Below are 22,830 nucleotides of genomic sequence, written 5' to 3' on the forward strand. Positions count from 1 at the left end.
TATTGAGGAGGCCTCTGAGATCATTCAATCATCATACCTCATAGAGAAGACTCCTTCGAAAAATAAAATTGGCAAAGTGGACCTGTCTAGAGGGTACATGAAAGAAGATATCAAATACTCAATCATACTTTTGAGTAGGGTTATGGGTTTGCTAGTAGCTAGGAATTTGAACATCTTCATGGTGCACTTTATTGAAACAATAAGCAAAGTAGAGATGCCACTGGATTGGGCTTCCACTCTTAGTGAGAATTTGTGTGAACAATTGGTAGTGATGAAAAACAAAAGGAAAGTCTATATGACATCATATTTGGTGTACTTGTTGGCCACAAGAGAAAAAGATTATCCAGGGCTCTATAAGAGGGGTAGCATGCAAGATGCTAACACATGGCCATATATTGTGTACCCACAACTAGTAAAGAAGAGGCTCTTAGAGTAGAGACAAGAATATAGAATTGTGAATGATGCTTTCATATTTTCTATTATTCGATTCATAGAAGGAGATTATGTGAAGAGATTGTCAGATGATGCAGTGGCACATATATTATTGGTTGGGGCTTATCATATTTAGTTTAAGACATTCACATATTTAAGGGTGGTAGGTATAACCGTTAACCCCAAGAAGCTCCCGAGGTATCCCAATGATAGGCTTGTTCTCTTGGAGATCTCCCAACAACTCTTGTCTAGACATGACAGAGTTAGAAAGTAGCATAAAACATGTTGGAGGTGGCCTATGACAATAGGGCCTTTCTAGGTTGATCGATACCAAGATATCCCTTCTTTTGAGTGTGAATGAGATCAGTATCCCTTGGAAGAATACAATTCCCCTCAGACATGTTTTGATAATATTGGGATAGTATAATATTTGGTGGGCAAAACATTCCAACATGAAAAAGCTATTGAGGATCATTGGATGAATGCAACAAATGACTACGATATCCGTACAAGAGATTATTGTAGGATGACTTTTTATCTGGCATAAAAGGCCTTGAAAATAAAGATTCCATTGAAGATACTACATCAAGACTTTAAGGAGTTACTTGATCCTTTGTTGAATAGGGATAAGATTGGCAAAAGGCCCATTATGAATGCTGAGGTTGACAGAGAAGAGAATTTTGATATCAACCAGAGGGCGAGGTATGTCATTAAAATGATGTAATATTGGATCAATAAACCATTCAAGCTTGATCCAATTCCTAAAATGGTTATCTTTCATGCACAAGCCCAACCAACCAAAGGTAGACGAAAAAAGGTCACTGTCCCTACTTTTTCAGCTCAGTCACCAGTAAGGCCAAAAATGGTACACCAACTTGATAGGCCAATTGGTTATTATATAGCTTAGAAGGGAAAAGGAAGGGGTAAGAGGAAAATAAATTCTCCTTAGAGAGTTGAACCTGAAGAGGGAGAAATCTTGACACCTCCATAGCAAGGAGAAGAAAATATACAAGGGCAAGAGAATACTGGAGCCGCACAAGCCCAGGTTGATCCTCAAGTGCCACTAGTTGCACTAAGCTAAAAAAAAGTAGAGGTTTAAGTACAAGAGATCTCTCCACCTCTAAAAATAGAGCAAGCATCTCCTTTAGTGACAAAAAGAAGAAAGATTAAGACTTCGGTGAAAAGGAGACAAAAGGTGATCAAGAAGGTCATCCCTTTTCAATCCATCCCTGAACCCATTTTAGAAGAGGAAGAAGAAGAGGATGATGAGGACGAAGAGGATGATCATCCCTTGAGTTAGAGGTCTTAGCTAGCTAGAGCCACAAAGAAGGAATGAAGGAGAAGTTCCATGATCACACTGCCATTTATCCCTGATGAACCCATGCAGACCACTACATCAAAGGATGAAATGCAATAGTGGATAGATGAGAAAGATGTGGAGGGCACTGATATCTTTAAGATGTTAGATTTTTACTTTATGCCTATAGGTACTGAGTTGGTTGGGGTCAAGATCAAAGACACATCCACCAAACAACCTTAGTAGCTAGATTGGACTCAAATGCCATCTGAATCACAAGGACTTAAAATGGTTCCCACATCCCAATTGCAAGTCACATTTTGTATTGACAAGGCATTATCTACCCCTCTTCCTCCTAGTACAAATATTGAACAAGTCCAAACAAAACATCAAGAAGATCCACAATAAGTATCCACAAAGGAAGTTTTAGAAGAAGGATGGGAAAGTGAACAACCACAACAAGCTTCCCAGGACATAGAGGTGTGAATTGTGGGCTCCACAGATATAGGGACTATGGATAAGGAGCCTTCACAAAGGGAAAATACTCTACAGAGGAGTGATAAGGGCAAGGGTATAGCTGAAAAAACTCCTTCATCGTCAAAAGGAAAGTCCCCAACACAACATGTTCCAAGGTGGCTTCGAAAAGAAGTGATCAGAAATAAGAAACAACAGTTCACTACCAAAGAAGAGGATAGAATACAACTAATAGAAGTGCTAAGGAAACCTAATTCCCCTTTGTAATAATTTTTCTTAGGGTAGAATTCACCCAAGACCAAGGAACTCAAACACAAGCACAATAGTAGACCAAAGAGAGAGTATGACTAGGATGATGATATATTCATTTAATATGCCATATGAAAGTACACTAGGAGTACCTATATATAAAGGCCTCTAGAGAGCTTCTAGAATGCATAGTAGTCAATAACATGATAAGTCATACAACCGCGCACATGTCCACTAGATATGGGTTATCCTCCATTAAGCACAGAAGTAAGTGCGATGATGTGAGGATAAGCCTATAATGGTGTAGCACACAAAATAATGTTGTAGACAACATGTGCTAAAATGGGAGTGCAAATAACTGTGTTGTCTACATGACAACTCAGTGAATGATGCAAAATCAAGTGTTGTACATATCATGTATTGAATTAGAGTTGCATACTTCTATGTTGTCAACATGACAACTCATGAGAGTACACAAACTCCTAAGTGTCTCACCTAAATAAATAATAAAATAATGCATTAACCTAAGTAAACTTAAATAAAATGTAAATAATAAATACTTATTTACACCAACACCCCCCCTTAAGTGCAACTTAGGGGAATGCACTTAAGCTTACGAAATATAGGATGAAATACATGATGGGTCCTGGCTACTAGGCCATATTAGGTACCCATGTACATAATGAAATGCAATCTTTCATAAAGCAGAGAAAGAGGGAAAACCTCATGGGAAAAACCCTCCCCCAAAAAGAGAGATAAAAAACACACATGATGTATGAATGGATGGATTAATCAAGACCCCCCCATTATGACATGCATCCAATATATACATAAGAGAAAAATGAGAAGAGAAAGAGAGAAAAATAGGCTCCCCCCTAAAGAAGAATGCCAACTAGTGAAAACTCTGATGAAGAAGCTGATCCAAGACTGCATAATGGCGTTCCTCCCCTTAGGAAGAAACAATGCATAAGGTACAGATGAGACACTTCCACTGTGCATGGAAAGAATCTCATAGATAAGTGATGTCTCTGAAACCTACTTAACTGGCTAAAAAACCTATCTCAAAGAACTATCTGTCTACTCAATTGATGAAGAACCCTTTTGCAACTACTGGTCTTAAGTATCCATAATCACTTCAACTTGTAAGGATTGATCATGTAGAGAATGAAAAAAGGGTCATATGGAGCCCTTGTGATAGCTGAAGAAGAAGTTGTTTCATCAAGAAGAAGAGGCAAATCATCAATACTGTCCCCCAAATCTGTCACTGATGCAGGACCTAAAAGATTGGATGTACCTTGCTGTGCTAGACCTATCACTGTGGCGATATATGCATGTGGACTGGACTGACATAGTGACCTTTCACTGCAACTATTGTTACAACCCCATGTGCCTAAATCTGTTGAAGCACTATTGCTAGTGTCACTATCAGTTTCCACATGATATGATGTGTAGAAAGGAGTAGAGGACAAGCTGGGTGAACTTTCCTCAAATTGTACATCCTTCTCCAAAAAAATCTGATGTGTCTTTGGATCCAATAGTTTGTATGCCTTCACATTGTCTTCATAACCAATGAAAGTACAAGGCTGAGGTGACTGTGCCTTACATCCCCTAGAAGATATCTTTTCCCATGTAGGATAACCAAAAACTCTAAAGTGTGTCACAATAGGTTTTCTGTCGCACTATGCCTCAAAAGGAGTCTTTCTATCTAAGGCTGGATGAGGAGACTTGTTAAGAATGTGAGTGGCACCACTAATTGCTTTGACCTCTAATGATGGATCTAGAGACTTGACCTATATCATGTAACTCACCATGGACTTAAGAGTGTATATCCTCAATGCTGCAACATCTGTCTTATGCAGACTAAATGTTGGCAGATTTTGAAAATCAATTCCCTCAATTCTGCAAAAGTTTGTAAGTCTTCTGTTCACATATCTAATTTTATTGTCCATCCTTAGAACTTTGATGGCTTTCCTCAATTTTTGTTCAACATGAGTCTTGAAGGCTACAAACTTGTCCAACACTTCATTCTTATGATGAAGAAAGTAGAGCCAAGTGTACCTTGAAAACTCATCAATGAAAGTAAGTATGTAGTGACCTTGGCTGATTGATGTCACTACAAAAGAACCGGCTTGTACCATGTGAACCAACTAAAGAACAATTGGTGATCTAGAAGACTTCCCTTTATGTAACTTCTCCTCTAGATGCATATCCACGAAACCTATTGAACATTTATTGTGGGAAAAGTTAATTTGGGGTAGACCTTTGACCATTCTATTTGTGCGAAGTTGCTAAAGATAGTAGAAGGAAAGATGACCAAACCGCTCATGCCATAATTGGATTGTTGAATTTGATTGTGTTAATAAGGCATGTGAAGGAGACTTGGGCACAAAATGGGAGAAATAATACAAACTTTTGTCATTATTAACTTTTTCCATTGCAACCAATGAGTCATCTTTCAGAATGTGCACCTATATTGAGTTAGGAAGGAACTCAACTCTATGTCCATCTCCAAGGTGAGTGATTTGGTAGATTGAGAGGAGATTAGAACTTAGGTTTGGAACATAGAGAACATCTTGAAACTCTCTATTCTCCATCTCTGCATTTCCTTTTCCTTCAACATATATTTTAGTATCATCTCCCACGAAGATGTGCAGTACCTTTGATTGCTTTATTGAAGAAAAATCCTCCTTTGAAGAACCCATGTGATAGGAGGCACCTAAGTCAAAAATCCATTCCGTTGAAGAGTTTTTATTTGCCATGAGTGCTTGCCCTTTTCCCTTTAAATCTAAAGAAGATCCTTTATCCTTATAAGCATTAGGCAATGGAATATTATGTTTCTTCATGATGTTGGTCAACTCATCAATCTTCTTATGATAACACTCATGTTCTTCATGACCCATTTTCTTGCACTAGGCACACTTTTTCTTGTCCTTATTATTGTTGTCCCCCTTATTGTTGGAATTTGAGGAAGACTTGCCTTGTTGATTGGATTTTGGTGTTGTCTTTTTTGCATCCTCTAATTTTTTCTTCCACTTCTTATTCTTACCCTTTCCTTTATTTGAAGATTGTCCAGTTGAATTTTGAGAACCGTCATTATTGGCCACCAATGCTTTAGACTTAGGTGAATTGAGAATCCTCATTGATATCAACTTCTTTTCTTCTATATCCAATAGATCAACATATTCATCAAAATAGACTTTCTTATAGGCAATTCCTAATGTAGTCTTTGAGTTGTTATAAGAAGAAACAAATGTGGAATACTCCGATGACAACTTGTTATGTATGAGATAGATCAATTTGTCATCTTTGATAGAGTTTCCACAATCAGTAAGCTTTGTCCTTAGTTCATTCACCTTGATGATGAAATCCTATATAGAATCAAATGACTTAGGATCTAAGGAGACAAGCTAATCTTCAATTTTGAAAACATCCTCTTCAAACACTTTACCATATAGGTTTTCGAGGGTATCCCAAGCTTCCTTGGATGTAGATACATAATCTTCTCATCAACATCCAAACATACATCACCTAGGGCTTTCCAATCCATTATCACCCAAGCTAAAATATCACTTGCTGATACATTACCACCTACTGGTTTAGGAAGGGTACCACCTACATATTGAGAAACTCCATTGTGCATTAAATGATACCACATTTTGATGGACCATGTAGCATAGTTATGTGGAGTTAATTTTGGAAACTTAAAATTTTCCATGATGTAGAAAATGATAGAAAGGTGCAAAAAAGAAGGAACACAACACTAAGAACACCCCTCCTTTTCACTAAATCAAGAAACCCCCCCCAAAATAGATGCTTTTGGCACTTTATAAGTAGTGCAATTACGATGGCCACTTGCCAATATTGGCCTTTGTGAACTTCTAATTTTGCTTGTTACAACCTCTTAAAAGATTAGAAATCTAGAACTTTACAATGTACAACAATTTGAAGCAAAGAAAGGCCCTATTTTTGAAAGTGAATTTTTTTTACACACAACCCTACAATCTGATTGAAGATCTAGAAAGTAGATGAAAAATAATGAACTTTCAAAAAAATAGAACATGTTTTCGTGTCCAGATAAGCCTGTACAGAGCATTTGAAGTTGCAAAATGTAGGATTGGATAGGTATAGTTGCCAAAAGACATAATTTTTGACAAATTCATGCACCAAAACTAGAAAAGAGATGCACCGCTAATTTTTTTTGAAAATTCTACCCAATTTGAAAAAAAATTGCACTTGATTTGGAGTTCGAATGACTGAGATATGGCCTCCCAAAGTTGGACTACAAAATCAAAAATCAATCTGTAGAGGGGTTGCATTAGCAAAAGATAGGGTTAAATTTGATGGTCATATGACCATAAAAGTAGTTCAAATTTTTCTTGGGATGATGGTCAAATAGCTGTCAAATTTAGGCTCATGGATTTGATGATGTCAGTAATTCTCAGCCCTGTGATGATGTCAGCATGTACGAACAATACAGACTGGAATGACGTGTCTAAGTATGGTGTACAAATTTGTTAAGGTGGCATCCATGTGTTACTGATGTGTCTACAAAGTCACTCGATGATGAGGCACTTAGTTGGCAACTGACTGTACAGTTGATTGGGTCTCTGCATGGCAGTCTTGGCAAATGATGACATGTGTCCACTTGCAGATTGGTCCACATGGGAGACTGAGATTGGTCATGGAAAATGTTTGACATGGGCTAGAGACTGTATGCACATATTTTCATATGGATCATTGACATGGACGGGCGGTGGACATGTCGCTGAACTATCTTGCGCTATCTGGATCTACTGTTGTGGCACATTTTAATGACACCGCATGGCTAGGGCTAGCACATACTTCACCGTCGTTGGGAGATTACTACAATCATCGTCATTTTTTTATATTAGTGGGTAGATTTAAATTAATGGGCACCAAAACTACAAGATTAATCCCACATGTGTGGGTATTACAAATGCCAAACGTAATAAAATAAATAGCCTGCGACAGTTATGTCAAAGGCAAGGCTACTGGGTTAAGATAGGCTGCCAGATTGGTGGAAGATTGTGCCACCAGGAAATTAATGACTTAGCCAAATTTTGTCTAGTGATGGTTCTTGAAACCATTGCGATTTGTGGTATGGCTTGTCAAATAATAAATATGGTTTGCAGGGCTAGGGTATGATTGCCTAGTTTTGCAAAAAAAATTCTCTGCTAGCCCAAGTGGGCAAAATAATTTTCTAAAAATACCCAAATTGAAAATAAATTGCAGAGATTAAAATTAAATTCAAATATGAAATAAATTTTTAGATCGAATTAGATCATACTCAGTTTGCAAATCAGTGCCTTCGGGTGCCAGTTTGCAAAAAAAATTGCCCCACGATCAACTTTAGCCCAACATAGGCAAATTTATTGTTGATCTTCACCAAATTGTTATTTTGAATGCAATGGTGAGGTCAAATCTAGCTCTAGACACTCCTAGTTTTTGCAGATACTCCAAATTTAGGTCAAGGTGTTAAAGCATGAACGATCTCGAATTATTATGTGTAGAGAATCTCCTCGTGCTCTGATACCATGTCAGAATTTTCCTTAGGACAGAATTCACCCAAGACCAAGGACCTCAAACACAAGCACAATAGTAGACCAAAGAGAGAGTATGATCATAATGACAATATACTCATTCAATATTTCATATGAAAGTACACTAGGAGTGCTTGTATATAAAGGCCTCTTGAGAGCTTCTAGAATACATAGAAGTCAGCAACATGATAAGTCATACAACCAAGAACATGTCCACCAAATATAGGTTATCCTCCATTAAGCACAGAAGTAAGTACGATGATGTGAGGATAAGCCTACAATGGTGTAACACACAAAATAATGTTGTAGACAACATGTGCTAAAATGAGAGTGCAAATAACTATGTTGTCTACATGACAACTCAGTGAATGATGAAAACTCCAACATTGTAGACACTATGTGCTAAAACAGAGTTGCATACTTTTGTGTTATCAACATGAAAACTTATGAGAATACACAAACTCCTAAGTGTCTCACCTAAGTAAATGATAAAATAATGCATTAACCTTAGTAAACTTAAGTAAAGTGTAAATAGTAAATACTTATTTACACCAACAACCTGCAAAGGATGCAAGAGAATTAGCCTTTATCATGAGTGATCAAAATCAAGAGCTTTTTTCTCCATGGTTATCTCTCTTCTAGAATCAAATGTTGAAGAATTGACTCCTAGGGATTATCAAATCTACAAGGTTATGCTTGGGAAGCCAGCCTTGGAAATTGCAAAGCTGATGGTCACTACAGGGATGAAGGAAATTTTTAGGAGCCTGGAATAGGATGGGGAAGAGTTGATAACACTTTAGAGACAATGAAATCCTACAAGGGTATTTGAATGAAGTTGTTGGCCTTTTTGATCCCACTAACCCCAAGGAGACTCTAAATGCAACAATTTAGAGAAGGGATAGGGGAGTAGTGCAATTGAACTCATTTTTGAATGCCTGTCAGTAATGGTGGGAAAGTTTTGAAGAGAATCCAAGGGAATCTTAAGCTACTACATGTCATTCAGGAGAATGTAGACAAAATGGTAGCAATTTTAAATCAAGATTTTGGTCTTATGGATGAGGTGCATACTTGGGGAAAGGATCTACAGGTATTACATGCGATAAAAAGCCAAAGGTATCATATGCTCATGGATGTATATAAAAAAAAAGAACTATATTTAATAGATGATTGGATAGAGAAGATAGTAGATAGTAATAAATTAATAGAATCATTACATGTGAAGATTCACATGCTCAAGGACCAAGCTCGAGAGAAAATTTTGGAAGCTGAGAAACACTATAGTGATGCATGTCTAGACATTTTTGAGGATGATGCACGGGAGAAATTAATACCTGTAGAGGTATTAGTTGAGAGATTTGCGAAGATATTTGATGAAGTTTCCAATGATGAGGACATCCAACAGGCTTTCAGAATAGAAGAAGCTTTATTAGAGCTTGATACAAAGCTTAGAGATTTTGTAGAAACCCATATAGAGGTGGATAATTATAGGCAAAAAGTGAAAGATAAATATAATGCCTTATATTTACCAAATGTGGTGTAGGTCACAAAAATAATAGAGAAATTCAAGGGCAAGCACCCAAACATAGCTCTGTTATAAAGGGGAACAAAACCCAGAAGCCAGAATTTCATTTTTGACACTCAGTGAAATTTTGCATTTTTGACCTTAGAGGTGTGCTTCTTCTAAGGTGTGCTTTTTCAGAGGTGCACCGATAGTTAACTGCTAGTTCCAAAATTAGAGCTTTCCATGCATCATAAACACATTCTAACAACCATTTAACTTCAATAGACGCCCAGGGGAGGTTGAGCTTCTATTTTTGGCACTTCCAGACACTCCTATATTAACTAAAGGCTTTCTTCTTCTTATTCCCTCATAATTTCTTTGTTTTATGACATGTAAAGGCTTATGCATCCAATTAATGATATAAATATGGATGGAGTCCTACTTAGCTCCAGTTAGATGGATAGTTTGTACATAATTAGATTTGTTTTATTAGTTTAGAAGCATATGATTGCATAAAGATATCTCTCACTCTCAACACAAATTGAGGAGTTGATTTCTTATAAATATGGGATTATAATATGTAATTAGGGCCACCATTATTTTGCAATAATATATTCTTTTGGTGCTTGCATTTGGAGTGTAGTGATTCTTGCCTAAGTGTGTCATATTTTTGTGAATGTATGTTCATGGAATTGTCATTTAGCCAAAATTTTTATTGCATCATTTTTGGTTGTGTGATCTTTTAATTCTAGTGTTTTCTACAGGTCTAAAAATTTTGCTGACGTATCTAGTTCGAGAAGAGATCACCCATTTTGTTCCTGCATAACTTTTTGCCTCACATGAGCACACTTTCTATGGCCTTGCAATTTGATGAAAATTGAAACATCTTATGGTTGCTAAATTCCCATCGATGATTACATCAATGGAATTAAGGAAGCACTGCTCCTATTTTTATTGGTTACCCACCAATTTTTTCAAAAGCTTAACTTGCAAACGCATTGCTTTCCATAGCTTATGTCCATTAGGATTTTATTTCCATGTTATTCTCTTAAACCTCTTGTTACCTTATATTCTTTATTTTATTTACTAACCCCTAGTTAAATTAGGAATTCATATTAGTTGCATTGTAATATTACATTCATTGAAAAATACAAAATACAAAAAATATAGTTCTTTTTGTATTTATTTTGAAGTAGCGAATAGATTCAATATCTTATCTGAAGTCATTCAAAACCAACAAAGGCCTCCTCATAAATATTCACATTTTTCTTCAATCGAGTGGATTCTAGTAGGTTGCAAGATTGCCTAAAACTTTGGAGTTGATCCTCAAGATTGACTTTTCAAGAGAGGAGTTCGAAAGGATTCTTGTAGTTAAGCATTGTGCAAAATAACAACTCAACAATACCCAAAAGATAATATACTAATATATAAGTTCCTTTTTATAAGATGGAATCTATTAGGAATCAATGAGTGAATTTAGTATAGAGAGTTCGTGTTAGGAGAATTTGAATCCCTGTCAGGAGCTTCCAACCTTGTGAGGAGTTGTAGTACGATAGATGCAAGATGAGCCCATTGCCCAAACATGCACTTCCAATTACAAGAAGAGCTCACTCCCCAAATAAGTACTTATAATTCTAGAATGTAGATACTATAACTTCTTTATTGAGTAATCTCTGATCTTTAGCTCAGTCTTAGAGCACAAAAATAGCTTTACAAAACTTTGCATATATTGCTTTCACAGAAAATTTACATATCACAATACATCACTTGCTTGCACAACTTACAATTCTTATCGCAAGATGTCCTTTGTAAAAATAACATTCCTTTTACAAAAATTTATGCTAGGTCAAATAAGACCAAAATATACTTTTCCAACTTAGAGTAAACATCTAGGATGTCAGCCCTAATTGGTCAAGTAATTAATTCCTTTCCTTAAATTCTGTTGTCCTATGTCACTAGTAAAACACATTTATCTCTTTTTTGTATAGTCCTTACTAACTTTTGAGGTTATACACATCATCATAAACATGTATACAATTTCCATCTAACTTTTCTAGTCATAATATGATGTCGGTAACAAGTTACATACAAAATAATACACTGGTAGAAGCCAAATTCATACTTATACAATTTTCTGAGTACCAAAAGCTAAGTATCTTTATTTCTGAGGTTTCCTATAAGAATGTACATCATGTGTTTCCATAAATGAAAAAAATTACATATCTTCATTATCCAATTCTCAAAAATAAGTATGTGGAAGTTGAGTGCCACTATGAATGTTATTTACAATTGAGTGTCAAAACATTCAGATGTCGAGAAGACCACTTTTGTCATATGAGTTTGTAATTGTACAAACAACTATGTAAATCATTTTGGCTGACTTATATATGATATTTAATGATTATAGATATAGTTAAGATAGAGATTATGTCTCATTACATAAGGAAATGATCTCAAGGAAAGCAAATCAACCAATCAGAAAATCAGAAGGAAATGGCAAAAGAAGATGAACTATGAACTGTTGGTTATGATCCAAATTTTTTGAAGATTGTCTATTTAAATAGGGTTCTAACCCTAGGATCAATAGGGGAGTGTATGCATGTGTGAATGCACAAGTGAAGAAGAGAAAAAGGATAGAACACAAATAGAAAGGCTAAGTTTGAAAGGAAATCAAACAAGGTTAATCCAAGCAGTGAAGGGCTGAACAAAGATATCAAATTAAGAGATTAAATCGAGACATTATGCAGAGGAGATCCAAAATTATCTTACATAGCAAACTGAGGGTTAGGTACTGAACTAGTTTTTTACAAGATTGAATCAGGGAAAATCACTTACTTGAGTGATCCTAACAGATCTATGTAAATCTCCTAACGATGTCTTTACTTAATTGTAAGTGTAAAATCCTTTAATAGGATAAGACTTAATAGTCTTGAAACTTTTAACAAGGGAGGCTACTCTTAGGGTAGATAATATATTATAATCAAATATTTTAACCCTAACAGGTTAACTTTATTGATGCAACAGTGAAGATTTGTGTCCTTCATCCCAACCCCAATTTTACCTTCACATTGAAGTGTTTCTAGGTTACCAAATCATTTGTGTTATGTGTTGAATATTTCATGGATGTCATTTTTTTAGCATTACAATATTTATGTTACATTTGAGATATGAGATGAGTTAGGTTTGAAGTTAGTAATTTGTATTTGCAAGTTAAAGTTTAAGACCCTGATTCACCCCCCTCTCAGTATCTTGTTTCCCATTAATCTTTCCAACAAAAAGGTGATCTAACTAAAGATAGTATTAGCTAAACAAGACAGGTATTGACTGAGCATATCTAGTGTTAACTGAGTATGAGGGAGGTTGACAAAAGAAGAACATCGTTCGATAAATGAAGAACAATTTGGGAGAAGATGATTAAGGAATGACATAAAGTGAAGATCTAAACTATTCTAGAAGATTTTAAAACAAGGAAAAAGTTTTTTAGAGAGATATATAGCTAGATAATTTCAAAGAAGATGTGATGGTAAATATTTGAGATCTAGGAAAAGGCACAAGTTTTAAGGAGAAGATACAATTAGCAAGATTTGTAATGTAGTGTATACATAATGAATCTAAGATCATGTGGAGGAGATTAATTTATGGAAAACCTAATTCATGAGATGAAGCAACACAAATCTATCTATATAAGGATGAAACAAGGATGGAAATGTAGTTCATCTAGTGCAGGGAAAATTGGATACAAAGGAGTTGGAAGAGATCCTACCAAGTAGATCAAAAGTGTACGTTGGAGTGAAGTGAAGAGTTGTGTATGTTGGCCAGTCAGTGAGAAGAGATGTTGATCAAAATAGAGATATGATCAATAAAAGTAAGTTTCTAATGATAATAGATCATTTGACTATTACTATATAACCATTGTAATAAAAAATCTCTTAATTGAGTGAACTTAATTGTCTTAATTTATAAATCCATCTATATGGTGACACTCCATTGAATGTTTGTAAGTATTTTAAATTAGGTAACTCATTGAAGGGTTATAAGGTCTAGATGATCTTTGGTGAAAATACCCTAATAGGGTCACACCTAGCAATGTGTTTTATAACTTTTAACAGGGTTGGCTCTTAACTGAGCTCACTTCAAAAGAGTGAAAATATTTTGGGTTACCAATCTCAAGTGGATTTTTCCTTAACATGGTTTCCACATTAAAAATAATAGTGTCAATATGTGTATGGTTGTTTTGCATGTCATTTCCCTTTATATGCTGAAACTATTACTATTTCTATAAGTCATTTAAAGTTACTGATTTTTGGAATTACTACTAAATTTTTTCTGATGCATAAGAAAGATTGCATTTCTTTGATTATTGAGATCATTTTATGACAAGTTTAGGAAAAAAGAGGGGAAAAAATTTATTAAGATAGAAATGATTAAAATAAGGAGAGCTCAACAAGGAACTCTATCCTGATTAACAAGTTCATCAAATTCTAATAATCAGTTAGACATAATATTCTAGCCCGATGCATGAATAGAAGCCCATTTGGCCAAACAATCAACAACTCTATTCCATTTGGGAGGAATGTGTTGGAGTTTTAAAACTAATAAGAAATAAAATTCTCAATACCAAAATGACATCACTCACACAATCTAAGGACTAGCCAATTCCTATTAACAATAATATGTGCAAACCATTTGGACCCAACTTCAACAAAACCAAGGGTGGTTTTCTACCCTTTAGGCTCGAAAAAACCAGGGTGGGTATACCCAAGGATGATTCAAGACTAGGAAACACTGTATGAGGATTATTTTAGTTTCATTCTGATTCTCATCTCAAATTCTCAAATACATGCATAATTCATGACAATTTGATAAACACATCCCATATAATAGATTTGGCCAAAATTCTTCTATAGGTCTGCACGTGTTCTTAGCAATAGTGGGTAACTAAAGCTAAAACATTCCATGCAAAAAAGTATTGGCCAACTTTGAAGATCTTTAGGAAATAAAAGTAAAATTGATTATAATTTTGCATTTGAAAACCATTTATGACACATCTCTCTTCCAGCTGAATCAATTTGACCAGTGCCTAATCCATTAGGGTTCAGAGTCTACTACAGATCCTTAGATCTAATTTGTTTTCTTAACAAATATTATCATCAATTCTTATCAGAATTCATCATTCAAAAATCCTTTCTAATAATCTAGCAACCTTATCAAACTAATCAAAGCTTTTACTTAATCCATTGAACTAATAGTAGTGATGAATAGATATACAACCTAACTAGATTGCATTCAATTGCACAAGCCTTTACTCATACAATATCAAGATGACCAAGTAATCAAAAGGAGACAAAATTTAGAAAGAACTAATATGGGGACAACTCATAATTTGTATTCATCTTCTTTAAAAATTGTATACATTTGAAGTAAACTCAGAATGACCTTAAGAATAAACAAAAAGATCATTCTATATTCATGTATTCTCAAGAACTAATAGAGAAAATATATCATAAACTTGCTCAAAATATTGGATTGAAAAAACTAACTAAGTATATCACCTATAAACAATAAAAATCAGACCCTTCTCTAGCCCTGGAATCTCACTTATATAGTGTGAGATGCAACAAGCTTCAGGCTCAGAGAAAATGAGAGGTGTCCTTTACAAGAAATATTTACATATACCTATCAAAAAATGATAAAATGTGAGTAACAGAAAGACTCATACATCAAACATTCCTTTAGTGGGCCCCTTTCTATTACATCCTCTATTGTTGTTGATTTGGTTGCTATTCTAATCTCTCTTTGTATGCAATTGCCAAGCTACCCAATGATGAAGATTGTTCTGATGATTGCACATTAATCTCCACCTGTGGGTTTTCATTGTCTTTATCTTGTATGGTGGGAGTAACTTCTACCTTTTTCTCTTCTTCGGTTGTATTAGCATCCTGTGGGCGTGGGCTTGCAACTGAAAGTGACTAATTATTCTTATCTTCTTCTTCTAGTTAGGCTTGTGTAGTGACAGTGTCAATTATTTGGATCTCCTCACCCTACGCCTCATCACTGTTAGTTTCATTTTCATCAAACTATTCACCAGGAGCTATTTCTACCATCCACTTGTAAAACAATGTATCATCTGGCCAATTGAATTGCAAAATATCCCTCTATCTTTTTAACACGTACTCAACCTCATTATCAATAGCAACACATTCTTGTTTTAAAGAATCAAAGAATATTTGGGCCTTCACCATTTCTTCCGTTGTGGTAGCCCACCATGCATGCCCTGTTTCATTTATAACTTGATTCATTCTTAAATAGAATAAATCATCAAGTTCCTTTGCCCATTCATCTTTGTTTTTTAAATTATTTTTCTTATCTAGGGCACAAGGAAACAAACTAAATTTTTGGCTCTTGTATTTGTTCAAGTAGCCTACTATTATTCTCTGTAAATGAATCCTTTTGTTGTCAAAATCAGCAAGATCAGAAACAATATCAAAGGATTTTTCAATTTTATCATAAGGATTATTTATGATAGAGAAACACAAAAATGTCATTTCTTTCTCCCTTATCACCCATTTATTCATGATAGGCTTTAAAGCCTCATCATTGGCTTTCAACTCCTCCCAGATACTGATCACCCTAGCCAACTGATCATCGATCAGTGGCCATTCAACTTTGTCCCCCAAATATGTGAGAGCTTTTCTTAATTTATCTTCATATTTTGCCTCCAACTCTACATGTAAGGCCCAAAATTTACCCTTTTCTTCTTCAAAATCCTTAGCAGTGTAGTACTGTGGCCTTTGGGGTGTATCCGGTATTTCTATGAGGGGGGTGGATTTAAAAAGTTCAACTGGGGGGTGAGGGTATGCTATTCTTGGCCTAGTGGATTTTCCCAATAGCTTGTTCTCAAGCTCAATTCTCTTTCTTACCTCTTTATTATAGGCATCCACAACTACCTCATATTTGCTCTGTAATTCAATCATTTCCTTTTCTTCCCTTTTTGCAATAGCCAAGGCAAATTGAGAATAATCCACATTCATGTGGGCTGCCTGTACATGTGAGGTATCAACAACTCTCCTCACAATGATACTCCCCGTTAGTCTTGAATCATTAGGCTATGATGGAACAACCCTAGATCCTCTTCTTAATGGGCACATAACAAGAGTAGCTTGGTCATTACTGAATGTAGTTCCCAAGAACTCCTTTTTATTTGGATCTTGCAATCCCAAATTATTTGACATAGAATTAAAAATCAAGGAATCAACAATGTCCCAATTGGGCAATAATAAAATATTTGCAGCCTTTACCATTTGTCTACCTTCTTCAAGGGTTATATTCTGGAACTCTTGAATCATTTGTTCCTTTATTTGAATTTGAATGGAGGCTTCATCCATTTTTGGATGCTTTGCTTTCATATTTTTACATCTTTCCTAAAAAATGTGCATGTTTGCCCTCCAAGCAAATTGATGGAAAGCCCTAGACCTTACAAAAATGTCATCAAACAAAAATTGCTAATTGGCTTATTCCAAAATAGGGTCTAATTCCCTTCCCTTGAAATTTACTACAGTTAACTCAAAATTTGGCACAAGAGGCTCCTGGGGGTTCCCTTCATCAATTCTGCTTGGGTAACAAAAACTCCCCCTTGTGATCCCATTTTTTCAATTTGCTCATCAGTGAGCTACTCCTCAATTCTCATGGGGTTTGGGAAGGTGAGTAACTCTCATCATGTGGTTCCTCTTCCCTTATTATCTTTCTCCTCTTGGGAGAAGGTTCAGGAGGCCTTTCTTCAAAAATAGCACTAGTAGATTCAACTATCTATTTTCCTTTATCCACAATGGGCCTTTGATCCTAAATGATAGTATATCCTAGCCTCCTTTGCACAACTAGTGGGCCTGCCCTTATAGTGGGAGTGAAACCCAATCTTTTCATTATTTCCCTAGCTTTATCTGGAAAAGAATCAATGAAATGTTCCTTCTTCTCATTCATTACCTCCATTATTTCGAGGAATGTACTCATAAGCTTATTTATTTTATCTGCAGTAGTTACATCATTACTAAGAGGGCTGTAATCTTTGTCAAAATAATTAATGAAATTCAAAACCTTTGAATAGACTCTCCATTTTTCTTTCTTTGTTTCTTGCTCCTGTAGAGGGTACTCATTGCTTATTACATCTTCAGGAAAATAAAATTCATGCTCAACTGGATGAAGCTTTATCCTATGCCTAAGGGCCGAATTAAAGAAACCTTCTGCATCACAAAAGTGAGGGTGAGATACTGCCATTTTATATTGCTCCAAAAATTTGTAGAGGAAGACCCACCCTTCCTTGGTTATTACAAACTGGTGGGCTACTGTGCAAGTGGGAAAAATTGATCCTGTTCCCCTTTTATGCAGAAAAGCTTCTTCTGCTCCTCCCAACTACCACAAGAATTCAGCTACTCATACCTTTAAGGGCACCTGGTAAGGTAGTACATGGGGTGTTCCCTTTAATCCATAAATTCTGACAATAGTTGAAACTAAATATGGGATAATATCTCCCCAATTATGTGAAACTTTTAGATTATGGGGTTTTTCCATAGGCCTAACAAGGTGCATTAGTGCCTTAGGAATCTTGGGATTGTCCCTTAATATGAGGCACCTCATTTTTGAGGCAAAGTGCCTGTCAAATCTAACAAAACTAACATTTTTTGCTTCCCTAGTCATATTTGCACTCCATAATTGAACTGGTAGTGCTTCCCCCTCTTGTTCTCTATTCAAAACCATTTCTTTACCAAAGTATGTAGTCCCCTTAAATAGAAACATGTGCATCAACAACGAGTATTGGCCCCAAACCTTCTCCACCTTTCCCTTAGCAATCCACACCAATCCACTGTGAATCTCATTAGCCAAGTAAGAAGCAAAATCAAAAATTATTTCCATACCAAAAGAGGAGATTTGAGTGATCATATACATAAAGTTCACAAGGATAAAGTCTTCTTCACCCTCTCCAAAAACTCTACACAGGGTCCTGTATATCTCTACTACCTTGGCATTAAAGCATGCTTTCTTGAAAGGTTCTTTAGAGGATGATGTTATTGCTGGTAGGATTCCAATTCTGCCAATGTGGGCCTTCAGTGCACCTTGTCTAACTACATCCTTCTTTGACATATATTCTTTTTCTAAATCTGTCAAATCAATGGGCACATGATACCTAGTGAGAGGTCCCAAATAGAAAACTTCCCTAATCTCTTCTAGACTGATGGTGATTAGAATTTCACCATCTACTCTTCTCACTACCCTAGTGGCTTGATCATAAATCTTCACCACAGCCTCAAAGAGGTCACAATCCATGAACACACTGGGAACAACTAGCTTTCCCAGGTCAAAATTCCATATATTGGCATGTGGGGCAAACAATTTCCTTTCTGCAAACCATTTCTTGAACAAATTTAAACTAGTTTTCAAGGTTTGAGCATCCTGGACCCAATTACCCTTATCATACAATCCATCAGCTATCCTCAACCTAGGGTTTAATGAGGTAAAGTTTTTAACATGCACTGTCTCTACAATAGACTCAGGCAACAACTCACGCAAGTCATCATGTACATTTCTATCAAAATAATTTACTTGACCTAAAAATTCCTTCTTCGGAGGCATCTTTGATTATGCTTTACAGAACTAAAACATGTACAAAGATTACAATAAGATTACTTACTTGAATTCTATCCTCGTTTTCCTCTGTATTTCTACAAATTTTTTCACGAACAAACTGCTTCACAATCTTGCCAAACTCTAGCATGATTGTCTTCAGTAATTGCTTCTGCTTAGGGAAAACTTGAAATCTTTTTTCGCGTAAGGTGAAACTGATAAAATTTCTTGTATTATACTCTATTTTTCCTCACATGTGAAGCTTTCATGTCTAATTAATACAAAGAGTGGCACTACCTTCTACATTTAAATCTGCACTGTCGATCTTTAAAAATCCTACGATCATGGGATATAGAGAAAGACAACTTGGTGTTGTACTTGAAAAAGTTGGCCAGTCAATCTAATGAAAATTGCCTATGTACATAGCTCCTTCCTTGATGGCACTTTTTTCTAGACCCATTTGCGACTGAGGACATGTGTCAACAGGTTGCTACTTCACTATACATAAAGAACAAACACCTTGCCATAGTGAAGTACTGACAACCATGGATTCAATCATGATCTTATGGATGATATATTACAACATTGCTTGGATGAACAATGGTGGGCCCTCATTCGCAATCTTGCTATACATATCGTCCGAGGAACTCTTCATGGCGAGATAGCAATGGCCGTTGATCTGAGATCAACTCAAAGGTAAAGAAACTACATGAAGTAGCTTGAAAGGTGGTGGGTCCTATACTTGCTATGTCGCATAGGTTAAACAACTTGTAACTTTCCATAGTGAGGTAGCGAGGACTGTTGGTTCTAGTTTGATCTGATGATTAGGATCCCTTATGTGATTTTTGAATGGGGTGTGGGTCCGGGGCACTAGTGACATAGGAAAATTTGCACTAATGGCTGCAAACCTAACCTTTCTTAAAATCTTAGTCACCCATCCATGTTACTTGAGGTCCCACTGAGTGTTCATTTCACGACGCCTTGCTACTTTGCTAATGGCAAGATGTCAAATTTTTCTGATAGCAAGGTAGTGAGCTTTGATGACTTCAATAAAACTCAGCACCATGAAATATGATAACCCATCAAATCACCATCACTCCTATTAACTACTTCTGACAATAGCAATTATTACTTGTCATGCCACCTAGATAGACCATGGTTACTGAGAAATTTGGAGGCCACCATGTCTTTCATTTCATGGCACCTCACTACTTCGATAATGACAAGATGATTAGTTTTTCTTATAGCAAGGTAGCGAGGCATCAGAAAGACCCTCATTCTAGTGCCTTTTGACTGCTTATGTTGGGTCCCTTTTCCTATTTTGACAGTACTTAAAAGGTGTACGTGACTAAAAAGTCGGCCAAAAAATAAATCTCTGACCATCGTAGCTTCATTTTATAGTCCCATTTTATAAAATTTTCTGCTCTAGCTACCTTGATATACATAAAAAGTGCTCATGTTTTTATAGCAAGGTAACGACAACGGTATATCTATTCAAATCAGATGGTGAGGAATCTGAGAGGAAAGGTAACTCGAGGGTGTGGAAAAACAAAAAAGAAAATAGAATATTTTCCCAAGTTCATTTTTCAAATATTTAGCACCTGAAATTTTTAAAATGGAATAAGACATAGGGTTTTCACAAAAAATTTCAAAGGCTAACAAAAGGATGACTTAGCTATAAACCCTATTCACCATTAACGGATACAATCTGAATTTTTATACCTAGAAAAAGGAATTTTGTCATGCAATAATTCATACCAATAGAATATAAGTAAACCTAATGAACTCAAGAGAGGTGCAAAAGAGAGGATTCTAATTAACAATAGTAGCTAGTTGCCAACCAATGTCCTCAAGCTCTTATGAAGTAAGCAAGTTCACCACCACTTGAGAATTAGACTCATAGATAATCTTGTGTCATCCCCTCAAAAAATACTATTCCACAACATATAAAATTGCCTGAGCCTCCACGAGATTTTTAGTATGGTAACCTTTATGCACTAAGAAAAATAATTTAACTTTAGTAGAGTTGCAGCGAGCCACTCCCCCAATACTAGTTGGTCTTGAATTCCCTCAGGAAGAACCATCAATGTTAATTTTAAGAACTCAATGAGGAGGAGGATTCCAATGCCCCTCTTAATTCACCCATCCCTTCCCTTGTTGCCAAGGCTATTTTGGCACTTTTTGATACTATTGAGCTACAACCCCATCCCAAAGATGAAAATTGAGGCGATTTCATATAGCAAGATTGAACAGATTCATACCTCCATAGATCTACTTGAATAGTTTCCTAAAGAGAATATGAGATCTTCCACCAATGATACATAAAACTAATTCAAACATCTTGAAAGACTCATCAATTCCTCTCCATCCAGATATGCCAAAGAATGAATGATGAGCCAACAATCCAAGCAACATGGAGATGAGAATCCTTGGAGGGAGCACTCCCCAAGTTTTTTGATAAGTTGTTATAAGTGTGGTTAATTATTTTAAAGGTTCAAGGATAATTAATTCACCCCCCTCTTAGTTATCTAAAAATTGGTATTAGACCTTAGTGCTTGGAGAAACAAGTTTTAATGACTTAAGATAAAGATCTATATATGTATAAGAGAGAGGTACTAAAGCTGAACAAGGATAAATTTCCATCATGGCAAAGAAGAATGAGGCTAAACTTATCTAGTATTGGAGATTCTACAATTTATTACCTAGACAATCAATACACATTGTCACCCCTAGGTGATATGACTATTGTGCAAATGAGAGAAAAGAAAAACCAAAACTCTTTGATGATAGAGATTGCTTCTTCCTTGATAGATGTTGAATTTTATGATATCAAAGATCATGATACTACCAAGGAGATGTGGGAAAAGTTGATACTAGTTCTTGGAGGAGATCGAAATGTGTTGAGAGCAAAAGCTTAAAGCTTAAGAGGAAAGTTTGATGACATGAAGATGAAAGAAAGTGAGAACATTGTGCAATATTACAACCGAACCAAGGAAGTTGTTAATGCTATTAGAGTAGGAGTAATAAGGGATGAGACTATGGTAAGAAAAGTTCTAAGAATACTTTTACCTATTTATGCTATAACAATGTATTCTATTAAAGAATTGAGATCTATCCCTTAAAATGATATTAATTTTAATGGTTGGATTTGTTCTCACTAAATAATTTAGGATAACCTATCAAAAATTGAACTCATTAAAAAATCAATTTTTTTTTCAGTTCAAAACTTATCCTCAACATCAAACAGTGCTCTCACATTCATAGATTTGAATCCAAAAGTTGCATAACATTACATCAATAACATATGACCGCATATGATACTTTTAAAAACAAGGAAACATCTTTCCTTTATACCAAGTCCTAATAGCTAATTGAGTTATCCTTGAGGCTTCCCCAATTAAAAATGAATAATAGAGGACCACCATACGATATTATAATTAGGTTCCACATGTTACACTACAAGTTACACCAAAATTATAGCATAGTTGACCTCCAAGGAATAACCTTCACATTATCATTCACAAATATTCATAGAATGAAAACTAAATTCTTCCACCTTGAACATAGCATCTCAAACATATCTTTGATCAAAATCCAATCTTGTCAAACAAGCTTTAACCTTGCCAAAAAGATACAACATGAACAACAAACATATAGTTTCCTGCAAACTGTCGTACAACCAGTCTTAAGAAAATCTTATG

The sequence above is a fragment of the Cupressus sempervirens genome, chromosome 9 (genome assembly GCF_028749045.1).
Source record: "Cupressus sempervirens isolate cs-2001-9-10 chromosome 9, ASM2874904v1, whole genome shotgun sequence".
Lineage (NCBI taxonomy): Eukaryota > Viridiplantae > Streptophyta > Pinopsida > Cupressales > Cupressaceae > Cupressus > Cupressus sempervirens.